The sequence below is a fragment of the Spodoptera frugiperda genome, chromosome 6 (assembly GCF_023101765.2).
Source record: "Spodoptera frugiperda isolate SF20-4 chromosome 6, AGI-APGP_CSIRO_Sfru_2.0, whole genome shotgun sequence".
NCBI lineage: Eukaryota > Metazoa > Arthropoda > Insecta > Lepidoptera > Noctuidae > Spodoptera > Spodoptera frugiperda.
The window spans coordinates 7,682,214-7,699,159 of NC_064217.1; the positions used below are offsets into that span (position 1 = coordinate 7,682,214).

The following is a 16,946-nucleotide window of genomic DNA, read 5'->3' on the forward strand; positions in this document are numbered from 1 at the left end:
AAAAAAAACCGACTTCAAAAAATAAATATTCCAAAACAAATTAATATGCACTAAAAAGTAAAAGAAATAATTGCGTATTTTTCAACAACTTAATAGATCAACTAACTTTACTAACTCATCACACACATTATAATGTAAGTAGGTACTATTATTGTTATTTTTGGAGTCGGTGTCAGCCTACGAAACGCCAACAACTAGCACGGCACGGGCACGGCACGGGCGGAGTGGTGGTTGAGTACCTACTTACAACTGGTGTAAAACTGTAATGTTTTGTTGTGATAATAGGTAAATAACTAACCTATCTTAGTTGGCTGACACCGACTCCAGAAATAACAACAATTGTACCTACTTACATTATAATGTGTGTGATGAGTTAGTAAAGTTAGTTGATCTATTAAGTTGTTGAAAAATACGCAATTATTTCTTTTACTTTTTAGTGCATATTAATTTGTTTTGGAATATTTATTTTTTGAAGTCGGTTTTTTTTTTTGTTAAAATTGTTTTTTTTCTATGCAAAATCATAATTAGAACCTACATTACTGCATAGTCAATAGGTTGCTATTGCATTTCCCTGACAATTATGAATAACATAAGCATGTTAATTAATTCTTTGAAACTGCTTCCAATTAGTTTCACAGTAATTACAATCAAGTCCGTTTAATAAAGTGTTCTAGAATAAATAATAATCGAAAATAAATTATCTTGTCCTATTCAAATCCGCCACAAAAATAATATCCTGAATACAATTTTCCATAACTTTATGCTTACGAAAATATGACGTACAAGCTAAACGACAAAACACCAACCACACCCATTCCCATTTAAAATTCGTGGCAACAAACTTTTTATACGAACTTGGAGGCGCCAACCAAAATGCCTGTAATAATAAAAAAAATCGCTGCGTGATACAATTTTCACTTTATGGACTCTGTAGGGGTGAGCCTTGATCTCGGAGGATGGGCTTAAAAACGGCAAACTTTCAATTTTGTTCCCCCAAGTCCCGGATAACCGGGGATGATAAATGGGAGAAGAAACGTCGTCAGTCTCATTCCCATCGTATTACGACAAATCAAATTTACGAAATCAGTTTAGTTACAAAAGGTGTTTGATATGATGAAGAGGTTTATCAAAAGATGGCGGTTCCTTCATCGCATCTTGGTTCATATACAACGGGATAATATCAATGGCGGACCGTAATATGTGGTTCTGAGAAATGGTAGAACAGTTTTCAATCATTTGCGTCTTAAATCGTTGTGCTTGGAAAATAATATTATTAGCTAAGACGTAAAATATTACTTGTAACTTTCCCGATGACACACCGATGATGTATAGGAAAATATAACAATACAATTAATACAATGCAATTATGCATTTATTAACAAGAAGTGTGGTTCTTGTTAATAAAAATCACATAATATTAAGAACGTCACTCGTGATTGAACGACAATGGAAAAATATAATGTATCATATAGCAAATTGTCATTGTTTAAGTCCAGCACATACAATGTTTATCAATTTCCTTGAAAATTACATTACCTATATACTAGAACCGCTACTTAGAAAAAATGCATAAATTACTACTGATCGTTAAGAAAATAAAACAAGGAGAAAACACTAACATGAAAAGCAACGTTACAATGCATAGAAAATCAATTCACAACACAATCTTATCAACGATAATAATCAATTTTGCGTCACAAAAGATGATATCGACAAAGCAATCTTTACCTAATCGCCATCATCGTTCTCCCACGAGATTTATCAATACTTTCGCCTCGGGAGACTAAAGTGAAAGCTTATTTAACTCACGTTAAGGAACATTGGTGCACATAGGATAGCAGAAGTTATCTCATTTGAACGTCAGCGTCGCTGCGGACGTACGGCGTACGGTAATGAAGATGAATTCTGCATCAACATAGTTACACGACGCCCACGACTTACAAAGTGCTTTAGTACCTAATGCCGTCGTGTCGCTTACTGCAAATCCCTCTTCGCGTGCCTTTGTAAATAAAACTGTATTACCTTTCACACATGGCTTTTTTAATACATACATACATACATAACCTCACGCCTGTCTCCCATGGCTTTTTTAAATGTTGTTATATTGTCATGTAGGTTCATAACAATACTATAATAGTAATAATATATTTTCCCTGAAGGATAAATAAATAGAGCACCTTCTATTTTAGTCAGTTTTGTTTAGCTTTAAATAATATCATACCGATAATAACTTGATGATACAATGTGCATTATATCCAGCAAACTAAACGTGGAAAGATTGTAGTCTTATAGTGTTTATGTTTTTATTGTAATTTGGAGGAAACGTATTGTCAATAACATTCACCTTTTAGGAATATAAAGGTATTAAACAAATACTTCAAAAAATATATGTCAAAGCTTTTAAAAATACGATTATTCTGATACCTACTTAAGCTTTTTACGACGTAAAAATATGTTCATAGACATGTTGTCTGAATATGATAAACTGTTGTGTGTGCATAATGATAACCTCTTTAGCAGGATTGCGATAAAACCTTACTATGGTAATATGCGTTTATCCTTCTGAAATACTTTACGACCCCGTGGGAGGGCCATTTCCTACTTCACGAACAAAAGAGATTTGGGACTCTCTTAACCGAACCTCTTTGAGTAACTTTACCAATGTGTCATGTTTACTATAAGGGAGAAAATAAACAAATGCAAAGACTAAAAATTTCTGTAAAACTTGTAAAAATATAAACGTAGAGGAAATGCGAACAGAAATTATTCATTCGTAATTTATGTTGTAATTTCCTTATCAAAGCTATAAAATGAAGGATGTATTACACCACACATTATGTAAATTGATGACATTTTATTCGCATGCAATACCAAGTATCACCGAACAGCGAAAAGGGCAAAAAATGTATAGAATGAGACCTATCCACTTCTACGGCAAGTTAGTTATTTAAAGGAACTTGTAATACTGGTGCATGTACCCTACGGTCAAACTTAAACATTTTGTAAAAGAAAACTTTAGTTGGATATCTCGGAGCGGTACAAAGCTTTACTTCAAATTCACTATACGGCTGGCTGCATTTTAAATTCCTGCTTTGAACGTACCTTGTGGAAGCCGACAAGAAACATTTCATCACATACTAGGTGCATGAGCAACTACCTATTTAATAATGTAGCCGAGCGTGTGGTTGCTCTTATAAAGCGGGCCCAACGTGAAGGCATGCGACAGACGTCGGCGTCGGGACGAACCAATGGACAGATTTGTTTTCTAACAAACTACTCATTACTCGTACTGTAAACATGTTCAAATTACTTTTATTTGCCCACGTTCCCGTCCATTATATTCAGTGTGTTGTTATTTCAACGTGACAAAATGTTAACGTAACTTTTACGAATCGGTGTTTGCATATTTTTTGCTAACAATTAATTTAGATGCTATATTTTGAAGCGTGTGTATTGTGTACACCCAGCCGCGTCGTGTCAGCTTGTCAGCCAGAAATTGGAAATAAAAAATATCGAACATGGAACGCACTTGTAAAAATGACGTGCGAATATCTCGACCGTGTATTTTTCGAGTTGGTAAAAAATAACCTTTACAAAGGGCAAAAAGACGGTAAAAGGCTGGATTCTGTTGCTGAATAAGGCTGTGAGAGGCTCGTGACTCGCACGAGCGATCCCGGCGAACATTACGGCGGCGTGACCGCGCTCTCGGTTTAGTAATAACTCTACGGACAACTTAAGCGTAATTGCATAAAATCGTTTTTGTTGGAATTTCGCTTGCTCAATCCGCGGAGGGTGGTATTTCTGTTGTTTCCTCGAAAATTTTGCAATTTCTTTCACGAATGGCAAACGACTCACGGTGTAATCAGTCATGCATAATAGAAGATATCGATACGATGTTGTTGAACGTCAATTCTCATGTCACACTTAACATTTCTAAGACTGAATGTGACACGACTGACCTCCCATACAATCGACGTCGACGTAACCACTATACGGACAGAAGACTCTGAGTGCCATATTAGTCAATGTTTAAGTACTTACTTGCTTCATTATTAATTTTCATTGCGGCAGAAATTCTCCGCAAGTTATAAGTTTTACAATATAACTAGCTATTTTAACTACGTACAAGTTTTCTTAACGTTAACACCACTTCGATAATATTTTACGCAATTTGAAATTCTAATGTAAAGTAAATATATTACATAGAAAACGCCTAATTTAATATTCGAGTAAACCATTTTTCTCTTCGACGTCGTCGTGGTATAAAAATTCTAATGTAATCGCTATACAATAGCCAGAAGGCAATAAATTCTTATCTGGAGATAAGCCACTATTTCAAATACTGCCTACATAAGATTACGACACACGCACGTGTGCCCCTGCTACTGGTTTTACAAAAACTTCGTAGTATTTGATCTAAACCAATATTTATTTAGTAAATCAAACCTTGGTTTACATAATACCATTTATAATATGGCACTATTCTATAACAATACAGCTACTGTACTTTTCATTCTACAAAGAATTTAAAAAATCAAAATCCTAATAATTTGACATGGAAATAATTGCCGAAATCTCTTACATGCCTCCAATCGATCTTAGATACTTTACTAACTTCATGTTTTAAAGCAGCAGACTCACAAAAAACTAATGAATTACTCCCAAAACTTAGAAATGAGTGATATCAATACAAGTCACATAATCCAATTTCCCTAAAAAGAAAAATATAGTTTCTACACTTCCACCATTAGTTCAGAATGCCAACGCAGAAATAAGAACTAACTAACAGTATTTGCAAGCTAATGAACAGAGTAAATAAACATTGAATAACTAATAACAGAAACTGTTTACTGTTTAGCTTACTCAGCTAATGATACCCTTTACTGTTCAGACGTTGAACAAATGTACTGTCATTTGTCTAATAGATTCTACTGCAAAACACCAAACAGTCCAAGAGACGTATCTTTGCAAATAAATTATAAACGAACTTGTAAGACGCTCCAGTAATTAGCTAGAGCAGTCTGGCTGTTCCAGACGTTTAAAAAGTCTAGGAATATAAACAACAACAACGAAGAATTTACGTAATGGAATTTAAAAGAATTATAAAAATGTTCTACTATTTTATCGACAAGATTTACAAGAAAAAAGTCTTATATTCCTTTAAAGGGAAATCAAGGTAAATATAATTATATAGATGCAATCACTGTACATTATTTCACGCATAAGTCGCTCAACAAGAAGGGCGCCAGTATTAACTAAACTTCATATGCTACACCATATTGTCAAAAATTGCTAATCGTTATAATATCCGAAAACATTATAACATTCAGTTTTACAAAAGTCACTGAACAATATAAAATGCTTGTTTTGGTTATCTGATATGATCACAGTAACGTCCAACAATAACATCATAAATAGAAGTTACTGAACATTACTTTTTAGCGTGTACTTACTACTCATACTAATCCAATCTTCATAGTACAGAAATCGGAAAATTAAAAAATACCTAACCCGGAAAGATACTTCTAACTGCTAAGCTATGATCATAATATGACTACTCGATCAATAAAAAGAGCTCATTTTATTTGCACCTATAATAATATTTTTTACACATAACCAATACATGCTAATGACAATTTGATGTTCTTTGATAAAAGGTGTTAGACAGACGTACAAGCATGAATCGCCAGCACTCGAGTTGAACTTACGACCTTCTCTGTTGAAGTTCATAGACACGACGAAACTAAGCAAGAAGCGTTGTTATTGGCGAATGTATCGACTGTACTGAACTTGCTTGTAAGTTCAAATCGACTACGATTCAACTTTGAAACCGAACAAATTACACACCGATTTATTGACAAAGAAGTTTGTTTGAAGCGTTTTATAACTTACGGATTACAATTGAGATTTGTATTGACCGTTGTGAAGGCTTTACGCATTGTTTGTTGGTTGCTAAGGATAGTTTTATCAATACTAAGATCCCTCACGGCAATGTAGGGTGGATTACAGTATGAATCACATTGTATTTAACTTATGTTTCAATCGGTTTGAGTTTTATGATAAACTTAATCTTCCTATCTAGACTACCGATGAAGTCTGGGTACTCCTGTTCAAAGATAAAACGTAGTTTTTTACGTAATATAGGAACCTATTCTAGTTAGTTTTGAAAATGCACTACACATACCATTTTTTCTTTCAGATCTTTGTAACTTTTAGCCATCAAAACAAAAAACAACACAGCTTTGCTACGAACAACTACATCAAATATCAACCACAGCATAAAATATTGAAGACCCACAATCAAAGCAGATGTCAGATTATAATGAAGTGAACAGTCAACGTGTAGTATGTTGCGCCAGCGAGGGGTAACGACAGACGTCACGGCTCTGCGTGAGTCACGTACCGGCAGGCACGCGACCAAAATATCGATGGCATACTATACCCTTAGTATGAGTTTGCGTTACGTAGAATTAAAACGAAATGAAAGCGCGTTTGGCGCTCTGATTGGCCGGCGCGAATGAACCAACCAATCAGAGCTCCAAAAACGCTCTCGTTTCGTTCTCGTTCGAAGTAAAGTAGACTCGTACTAAGGGTACTGATGTCGGCAGTCTGTGGCACAAGTACGACAAATACTCCCATGGTAGTCCATTGTTTGCGATGCGGTTATAATAGGGTAATTTGTGGGTACCATATTTGATTCGACTGTGAGTATGAAGTATTGATTCGTGATTTGGGTGTTGGTTTTTGAAGACTGTGTTTGACTGGCCAAAATTTTTAGGGAACGTATCATTAAGGGTTTTTTTGGGAGGAAATCATCCAATGTCTTCTCCCGCCTTGGGCGAGAGGGAGTGTCAGACTCTTACTGACTAAAAACCACCCCGTTCCTTCTCCTGATTTTCAAGCCGGAGCCCCGGTAAACCCGCTAGGTAGTCAGCAGCTCCGGATCAGGCATCAGCCCTACTGAGCCCCATCATTAAGGGTTATTGCCACAATGTAGAGTAATGTAGAGCTTTGTTAAGTTTTGCAATAGAATAAAGGTTTTAGTAACCCAGTTGGCCACTCACACTATCTCCAGTGAAGATAGAAATTTTCTGGTAAAATACATTTTAAAATAAATAAGTGTAAATACAAAATTCCTTGTAGCTTTTAGCAGCAAAACGATGTGACAGGCGCCTGCAGTTGCGGGACAAGGTGGGACTTATAAGTGCAACACTACAGTTTGACAATTATGAGACACGCTTTTAGAACAGGGATGTCAGTCGGTAGAAATTTCAACCTGTTTTTCATTTTATATATGGATTTTACAATACAAAATACGTATACATTTTACATACATATCCAGAGTTGTTCAAATACTGAAGGAAGCCCATATTTTAAATTTATTATTTTTGTTTCGTTGTTGGAGACCCTTACTAAATAAATAAATTGTTTAATCAATTTTACTGTAGTTTCTTGTTATTTAGAAAAATGCAGTCAATAACACAGAACTATTAAAATCTATAATTAAGAATATATATTTAAAACTATACGATAGCGATTAAAACGACTAATCCCACCCATATCTACCGCATTCCAATATTATGCGTACATGTGAAATGTATACAGATCATGTTTCGTTTGCCAGAACACGCACTTGGCATTCTGTTGACAACTTTACTGACGATCTACGCAACAAATTGAACAATGCATATCCAGATACATTTCAAAGAAAATGCAATTATCTGAAACAATTTTTTCTATTGAAACTTGCGATGTTATTTCCTCTGAAGGCCAAAGGGAGCATGAATCTCTCAACAAAACCGGTAAAGAGCCTTTGATTCGTCATTATAATCAATAAATCTGACTCCCACTATCAACAAGCATTTTCAATAATATCATTAAGGAATTTACAGAAACAAACATTAACTAAAAATCACGGTTTACTCACGTAAATTAATAAAAAGGTCTACTAGTTTCGAGTCACAGAGGGACTCTTCATCATGATTTAGTATGTCTCAAGATAGTTATTACACAAATATAGAAACACAAACATCATTAACAACCTCACAAAACACCACTTGTACACGAAACAACCCTAAAACTAAAACCGTTGTCCATGTATTACAAAGTACGATTTGCCACGTGCAACCCTACCCCGCTTCAACAGCTGTTGTTCGTAAAAAATGCAGGTGTAAGTAACTGGCACGCGACATGACTAACTAAAGTCACAGTACGAGTAGCACCTTTGACAAGTAAAGGTTACTTGCTCGACTGCCCCTTAAACGGGACCCCAGTTTGACGAGGGAACTTAATTGATTGTTATTTTAAGCCTATTACACCTTTCAACTAAGTACTCGAATAAATTAAATGTGAAACTTCTATGCTTACAAATCGACTGATTACGGTAAGTTAGTTACTTAAAAATAATCGCTGTGGGTTTCACTTAAAGTGCATTGACCCTTAAGATAAAATAGAGTAGGGTTATGGTATTAAGGAAACATTTAAACACCGAGAAGAGTAAGGCAACGTAAAATGAAACTAAATAAATTCACCAGTACCCTTAGTACCAGTTTGCTTTTAACGAAATCGAAACGAAATCGACGCTCTGATTGGTCGGCTCGAATGAACGTTTGGTCAGAAAGAATAAAATCAAAGAGAAAAGTCCAATAAGCGCAACTAACAATGTCAAGAACTTAGGTAAAGGAAAATTGCATCAACTAGGTAAAGTAACATCCACACGATAATATGGAAATTCCATTTTCCCTCCGTGACATCATTTAAATACCTCCAATCTGTGACAACATTTCGAAAATCTTTTAACATGGTAGATGGAATCTCTCAATGAATATGTAAAGAATGCGGCCGAGTTGTATCTGATGGCAGTTCAAACTAACGACTTCTCTCATCAATGTAAACAGACAATACGAAATTGATTGATTCTAGTAGATTATAAAGTATTTATTACATTTCTGTCAAACCACGATAAAGAATACAGATGACCCGAAAAAATATATGTAGAGAGAGAGTGTGAAAATGCAACAAAATGGTATTTAATTCGTCAATTGATTAAATGTATCAAGTACTTAGATGAAATGAATGAAATTAAAAAAATATAACACTGCGCTAGTATTGATTTATTTATTTAATCTTTAATTATTGTTGTTGTATTTGTACACACAAAACAAAGATATAGTGGTACATAAGGCGAATTTAATGTCATTGCCACAGTTAATATACATTAATATACACATACATAATATGTTAATTACTCAAAGAAATCTTAGTCCATTCAAATCAACGTCAGACTTTAGAAGTTCCCTTTGATAAGTTTATCAGTTTTATTTATCGCAGAAGAATGTCTGAAGTTGAAGTAAGAATAATTCTTACAAGTTACAGATCTACACTTAGCTAATATCAGTTTCAAAGTTTATAACCTAGAAGATATCTAGACAAGTTATTATCGAAGACAATCTTAATTTTCAAACTTAAGTACTCATTCAAGGACCGTGTGAAAACAGACATTGATATCTACTATTGATCCCTTATAGGAAGGTTTCTTTTTAAAAACACGACTGTTTAAGGAAGAGTGTCAGTGCATTCCACCATAGATAACATTCCTCCAATGCGCTCGGCATTAAACTACCATCCCATGGTAATCCCCTAACAGCCCATAATAGTGTGTTCTATAAAATTTATGACGGTGTCCATATGACCTTATTAATTTTATGGGACCACTTGGTCTACTTGAGAACAGGTTTCTTGAAGTCAGCCAAGAGACGAGGCTCGGTTCCATCTTAAGCCGCTTATGAAATATCGGTTAGTATTACTAAGTAGTACTGAATTTTATGGAGTGCTTTATGGTGTATTAAGGACGCACCTTTCGTGTGGACTAAAAACCATTATCGCTATTTTATTAGGAGAAACTCCCAGTCTTGAAAATTCTTTAAAGATTGTGTAACGTAAGTCACAAAAAGGAGCATTTTAGTTTCTATTTCCACTAGAATTCTTAAGGCTGGTAAGGCACCTTTCAAAAAGTTATAAAACACTTTTTATCGAACCTTTCAATCGTTCATTGATATTTTTATCATTGTCACGATCTCCGATATTTCATCAAACAATTGCCATTACACGAAATAACTTTCAGAATAATCGGTAAAGTTTGGCATTAAACGTTAATCAATGGAATAGTTGCTACTCCCACATTGGTCAATATAATTAGACACTGCGATAAGATCTGGCGAACGGTAACCAATAGCTATTTAAATGTAAATATTTGTGAGATAAGTTGAACGGGTAACCATTTACACCTTTGTTTACTCAACTACGACCGGCCAAGTATCAAGCTCAACTGCTCAAATAACCACTAAATGGTATTTAGTTCACACATAGCTAATGCTATCTGTTATTGCCTTCTGTGTGTAAACTATTACATTAAATGGTTTCCTAGCTTTTCAATACAATCTCGCACGCTTTTTTAAGATTGCAATGCGAACGCTGATATAATACAATACACTACAACTTTATTTGTTATGTAATCCTTTGTTTTGTGGTGCAAAGCATTAGAGCATACAGCAAAGATTTATATAGAGAAAAGAAGAGTCTCAATAGGCAACATATCGTAAATAACACTTTATTTCATTTAGAGTTTTTCAAGGTAAGTCAAAAGAGATGCTTAATGGAAACAAAATTTAATTTAAAACTCAGATGCAAAATACCATGTGAAAGATATAACTTTTAATTGCCAAAAATACCACAAGGCGACCGCACTATCAGATAGAAATTATACCCAATACAAGGAGAATTACTTCCTATCAACCTAAATAATGTTAAGGATCACCTAAAATACTGTTCCTTGTGGAAGGAATTACACTATTATCCTCTACTACTATCTGACAGCTATTTCACACAAAACAAATGTTGTACTTAATCTAAGGACTTAGTCTATGTCTGTACCATTGCCGTGAGATCCGAGATAGCAGTGACAATGAGTCCACAACAATTAAACGCCGCATTTAGATAGCTGGAACAATTCACAATGGCACGTGAGAGGAATCGCATGGGAGATTTTTTCTCCTTCCATTTTGTATAGGTCACACACAGTATTCAGTTGTTCACGGCTACGGATATGGTGCGTTTAGCGCGGCATTTGTGCCAGAACTAATTATTGAACTGCAATTAAACCGACGCGAACCACACCGGAACGGTTACGTATTCTTTGTTATTGTTATGTATTATGGTCGCTATTGTAATAAATTTGAACAATCGTGAGATTACGAGCATCAATTTATAATGTAAGGCTGACCGCCCAAACGAGCCCGTAAAGGCACGTCTCTCACGCGTGAATCGAAATACCCGTTGTGGCGACGCATTCCACCAAAAACTATTATAGTCATGACATTTTACTACTATTATGAATTCGCTATTTTAATATGCGCACTAACACGTTGACATTTAACACATTTACGTGCGCCATAACTGTCCCGCTCGTGCTTTAACTCGTAGAATGGCGATTTTATCACGAGTGGCCATTTAAATCTCGTTTTCTGATTTGGTATAGTATATTTTTTATTAATGATCTATTTCCTCGGAGATGTTGTCGGCCAGTTTCGCCGTAGATTCCTAACTCATCGTTGCCTACACTTGCCGATTCACAAAACTGGTTCCGCCGACCCATCCACTTGATCTTGAGCGAGTGTTGGCCAACTTTCACGAGATTCCTCTTGGGGCCCGCGCCGCCGCCCGCGCCGCCGCCCGCGGTCGCTGTATCGCCGCCGCCTCGTGAGAACATCTGACGAAGCGACGTCGCTCCGAGGGTTACGCGGTCGATGTGCAAACATCGCGACGCCCTTTTTCCTGTTTCCCCAATCTTTACTTACTTTCCTTCGCCATAAGTGCCTTGGAAACTTCGGAAAAGCTTTCATTTCATTTGCATTTGATGTCAAGCCTTCAGCCCTTGTTAACTCCGGTTGGCATAAAAGTAACAACATATCTGATACTACGGGAGAAATACAGTCCCTGACAAACATTATCAAATTCTTGGCAGCAATTTCTACTTGAAAGATAAAACTGTCTCATTTTTTAAACTCAAACTTCATATTGACTTGGACTAAAGTATAAATACTCAATTATAAACAGCAATGCTAATAAGATACGCTCAGTTTACAAACGTGTTATTTATTAAAAGAGATCGTTGACCAAATGAATATCTGTATATAATTATATTTTGTATCGAGCAATTTGTGAAGGCGGTTATAAAGTTTTGCTATCCAATATCCAGCGACTTGTTATTGAAATATCCTGTCGCATGTGGTTTGTGAATATTTAACATTATAATAATAATATTGGGTATTTTGAGACAACTTTGCGTGGGAAGCATTACCTAAGCACTATCATTAGAACTTGAAACGGGATATTAACCATGTGTATTAATTTCTATCAATTTATTATTAACAAGAAAGATAGATTTGTCTCCTTATAAACATCCACCCGCATATACTCCAGTTCATCCGTGATCATGGCGCTTGCAACAATGCCGAAATATCGGAAACTCATAGACATAAATAAACATAATTTTATTTTTATTATAACATACTAAATTAATTATATTATGTTAACGGCTTACTCACGTAACTGTTTGACGAGGAACTCAACGAATTTCAAGCCATCCTAAAATAATTAAAAATAAACATGTTTCAAGTTCTAATGATATTGTTAGTGACCATGTCAGTTTAAAAACTTATATTACCTAAGCACGTTCATTTTGAGAGTAAATAAAATATTCTTTGACATAACTTCACAAAGATTTATTTACACTTTCCAATGTGCTGTGTGATTCTTAGTACTAGAGACTTTGAGACTCTTTTGTATTCATGAATAAATAGAGAATGCAATACAATAGACAATTTAAATACACATTGCTATGAATATGGATTATTAATTGCTTCCTTCCGCTGTTGCTAGATACATGAGGATTTATAGTAACGTGTTATTTGTTTAGACAGTTGGATTAAAAGATTCTGCGTAGTACATGGAACTTGATACGTTGCCATTAACTAAGATAAATGGTATTTGTTTATTTATTTACTTTATTTTGTATCCATTGGATATTTCTACTTGTATTAGCGAATATCTAATCTCATCTTTTATTATCTCAGATACATCTATCCTTATTCCTTACGGCTAATTTACAACAAAAGACTACACTACCAAGTGTGGGAGAGCCGATTCGACCGGAGTGATACCACGGTCTCACAGAAAACCGACATGAAACAACGCTTGCGTTGTATTTCGTTCTGCGAATGAGGTTACCGCGGCCCAATTACCTCCTTCTCAATTTCCCAACAACCCTTAAATAACCCCCAAAAGGCCGGCAACGCACTTGTAACGCTTCTGGTGTAACGAGTGTCCATGGGCGGTGGCGATTGCTTACCATCAGGTGATCCGTCTGCTCGTTAACCGGCTTAAAGTAAAGAAAACGTGTTTTATCTTGGTAACCTTTCATATAAAACTGTTACATATTAATGCTATTCACCTGTTAGGGCGCAGTTGGCAAGCATCCTTATAAGTTAAGACGTTAATGTCTCCGTCGAACAGGCCGCCCGACTTTACCTGCCTCTAATTAAAGGCATCTCAGGAATGTGCTGCGTTGACACTCGAGATCTTTTACGCACACACGACCAAAAACACACCCTAACACGTAACAACAAAGACCATCTTTCTTTAACCTTTATTAAAGGTTTATAATTGAAATCTGAACAATAGTAAATTGGTGAAGTTTGTCGAATATCTTTACGATGTTGACACAGTATATCCTTTGCGAAAGTTTACGTTTAATTTGTTAGTTAGTTCAAATAGTGTTGATTTCAAAGGATATCGGTGAATGTTTACGGAAGAAGCGTATAGCTGTTGTTTTGTTGGTACATAATTGTGTTGGAGGTCATTGAATTTCACATTCATTTGTTATTTATAAGTGTGTATTGTGTGGTGTTACCTAAACAGCTTAATATATTTGTACGAGTCAATGAACTCACGACCGTTTTATGTAATAGCTCTCTATATCCGTTCAAGTATTAATTTATTAATCTAATGTAACATTCTACATAGTATTATGATTATTACGTATATTTATTGCACATGTTACCTCATCGTGAATTAGCGGTTAAGAAATGGACTAGTATTTTTTTTTATTTGCGTGAATAGCGTGCAAACGAGGCACAGAAACATAAAATACTTTTTACAAAAAAATAAACCGACTTCACTAAAAAAGTAAAAAATTACTTTAATTTCGGAAGTCGATGTTTCTCGGTATTATTTGTTTGTTACACCGACTTCCGAAATTAAAGTAATTTTTTACTTTTTTAGTGAAGTCGGTTTATTTTTTTGTAAAAAGTATTTTATTTCACACTTTTTAGTTGCGATACTCAGTATCGCAACTAAAAAAGTCGGTTAAAATTCTCTATCTCAATAACTACTTTATTTATTTGTATTGTCACAGTCACTTAATTAACTTTATTGTGATTTCTATGTGAGTATGAAGTTCCATTGGCCATTTCTGGTCTTCTTCATCAGTTCCACCTCTTCAAAGGTTACTTTTTGACTGTAAATACTTCAATTCTAGATGAATATACCAAAATCACTATATAGTTCCCTATAATATTTGAGGAGTTCCCTCGATTTCTCTAAGATCCCATCATCAGATCCTAACTTGGTGACAATGGGACCACCTCAAAACTATCTACTTTCGAACAAAAAAAGAATTTTGAAAATCCGTCGACAATTGACGGAGTATAACTTTATTGTGATTTCTATGTGAGTATGAAGTTCCATTGGCCATTTCTGGTCTTCTTCATCAGTTCCACCTCTTCAAAGGTTACTTTTTGACTGTAAATGCTTCAATTCTAGATGAATATACCAAAATTACTATATAGTTCCCTATAATATTTGAGGAGTTCCCTCGATTTCTCTAAGATCCCATCATCAGATCCTAACTTGGTGACAATGGGACCACCTCAGAACTATCTACTTTCGAACAAAAAAAGAATTTTGAAAATCTGTCGACAATTGACGGAGTATTCGATGAACAAACATACAAAAAAAAAAAAAAACATACAAACAGCCGAACATAGTACCTCCTCCTTTTTGTGAAGTCGGTAAAAAGAACACAATTTTTCTTTACACTCATAAAGTTGTTAACTCTCTTACCATTACCAACTTAAGTAAAAAAGGTTGGTTAATAAATAAGTAACTATCAATAAAAACATAGATATTTTTCCATACGATTGCAACGTTTTCTTGATAATCCTTATTAGCATTCATGACAAGCGTCCAGTTCCTATTCCATTCCTTTCGTATGCGGCGCGTTGATGTTCTTTTAAAGGCAGATTCGCTCGCTACGATGGACTACAACTACGATCTATTGCATTTTTCCACTCAATTGCTTCGTTATATTTTTCGTGCTAGTATAGTAGGATAGTAAGTGTGAACGCAGCATAGATTGTCAATATTCGAATTTTAAAATAAGAGGTATATTTTATTTTTATTTTTTAATAAATTTATTTTATGGTTTTTATTATAATGAAACCGTTTTTATTGGCCAGTTTAGTGGTTGTAAATAGTAAGATAAAAGTAGGTAGGTATCAAATGTTACCTTCTTAGAAAAATGTTCATGATTCACAGGTAGGAATTCCGTACAACCAAAGTTTTTTGTTTGTAAACAACTAAGTGTAGGAGTCTACTTAAGCAGGTACTCGAGTAATCTATTCAGGAAGTATCTTCCAAATTCCATTTATATTGTCTTGTGGGTAGAATAAAGGATCATAAAATAATAATGAGGTACTTAACCTTAAATGAAATCTGTCTTATTTCTTAAGCATTAAGGATTATATTGCGATAGACATTTATTTAGGTGTGACATTTTGCATAATTTTTTTATTATTATCTTTTACCGTAATACGTATTTTTTATTTTGCTTAGCGACTCATAAGTATTCTATGACAAACAAGACTGGACCGGCTACGATAGTAAATACCGGTGTCAAGGTTCGAATCCCGACCGCATGAGTGGTCGCGCCACTCTCGAAAACCACTGACGTTATCGAAATATTTAATTATACCTACTTAATGTAAAATAAATATTTATTTATTCGATAAAAATGTCACGATTATTCACGATAATGGCTTGGAATAGTTTTGACTTTTATAGTCGCTCGAAAAATGTAAATATAAAATAGATTTATAAAATATCTCCGTATGATACGAGCCTGTATCAAACACCTACCATATAAAGGTGTTTTCGACTACCGATACCGTTACTAGATAGATACAAATCGATATAGTAGAAAGTATTGGAACTAAAGTACACACGTACATACCCTGTGTTAGTCTGAAGTCAATCTCTCAATCCTTTATATGTGGCACTAATTCACTGAACACAGTCGCACAAAGTATTCCCTGCGTAACTTTTTATCTCCACCACAAATTCGAATTTTAACTTTGCACTGGCACTTTTAACGAACCTACATAGCACTGGGGTACATGGCGTGATTTAAGCATTCACCGAACGAAGGCTGTATCACCACAGGCTTTACTACCAACACATATAATGCACATTTGCCGTCACAAAAACAACACAAACGGTTCTCTAATTCAAATTGTGACGTGTTGAACACAACATTGCTGAAAACCGACCGTTAAATCGAATAAAACAAACGCTGCGTTACAACGTTAAGTTAAAACTAAGTTAGGTCCGCTACGCGAGAAAGACCGTTGATCCAGTCGGCGGTCGATACAGCAGCGCACTCTGCTTTACCGACAGTGAAAAGTTCAATGCTGCGTCTCTTTCTACGCGAACCGACCAGACGAGGATAGTGATACTACTATGGCAGTATAGTGGGAGAACTTACAACCTGCGCCTGCGCAAAGCCTCTCAATACAACCATAGCAACAGGTGAATTGTGCGCATGTGTGCGT

General features: G+C 35.2%; 2 protein-coding genes across 4 annotated transcripts in view; both read right to left on the reverse strand.

Annotated features, from left to right (window-relative positions):
• LOC118267747 (inositol-tetrakisphosphate 1-kinase-like) overlaps window positions 1–16,946 on the reverse strand; it is a 363,870-nt gene that overhangs the window by 256,235 nt on the left and 90,689 nt on the right. The gene's annotated exons all lie outside the window — the stretch shown is intronic.
• Window positions 1–16,946, reverse strand: part of LOC118267452 (apoptosis-stimulating of p53 protein 1) — a 273,618-nt gene that overhangs the window by 178,416 nt on the left and 78,256 nt on the right. Inside the window, exon 1 of one of the 3 annotated variants that reach the window (XM_050694106.1) lies at window positions 16,349–16,752. The exons of the other annotated variants lie outside the window; for them this stretch is intronic. The gene's annotated coding sequence lies outside the window, so the exon portion shown is untranslated. Of the gene's footprint in view, window positions 1–16,348; window positions 16,753–16,946 lie in introns of those variants that run through there. 3 annotated transcript variants of the gene reach the window in all.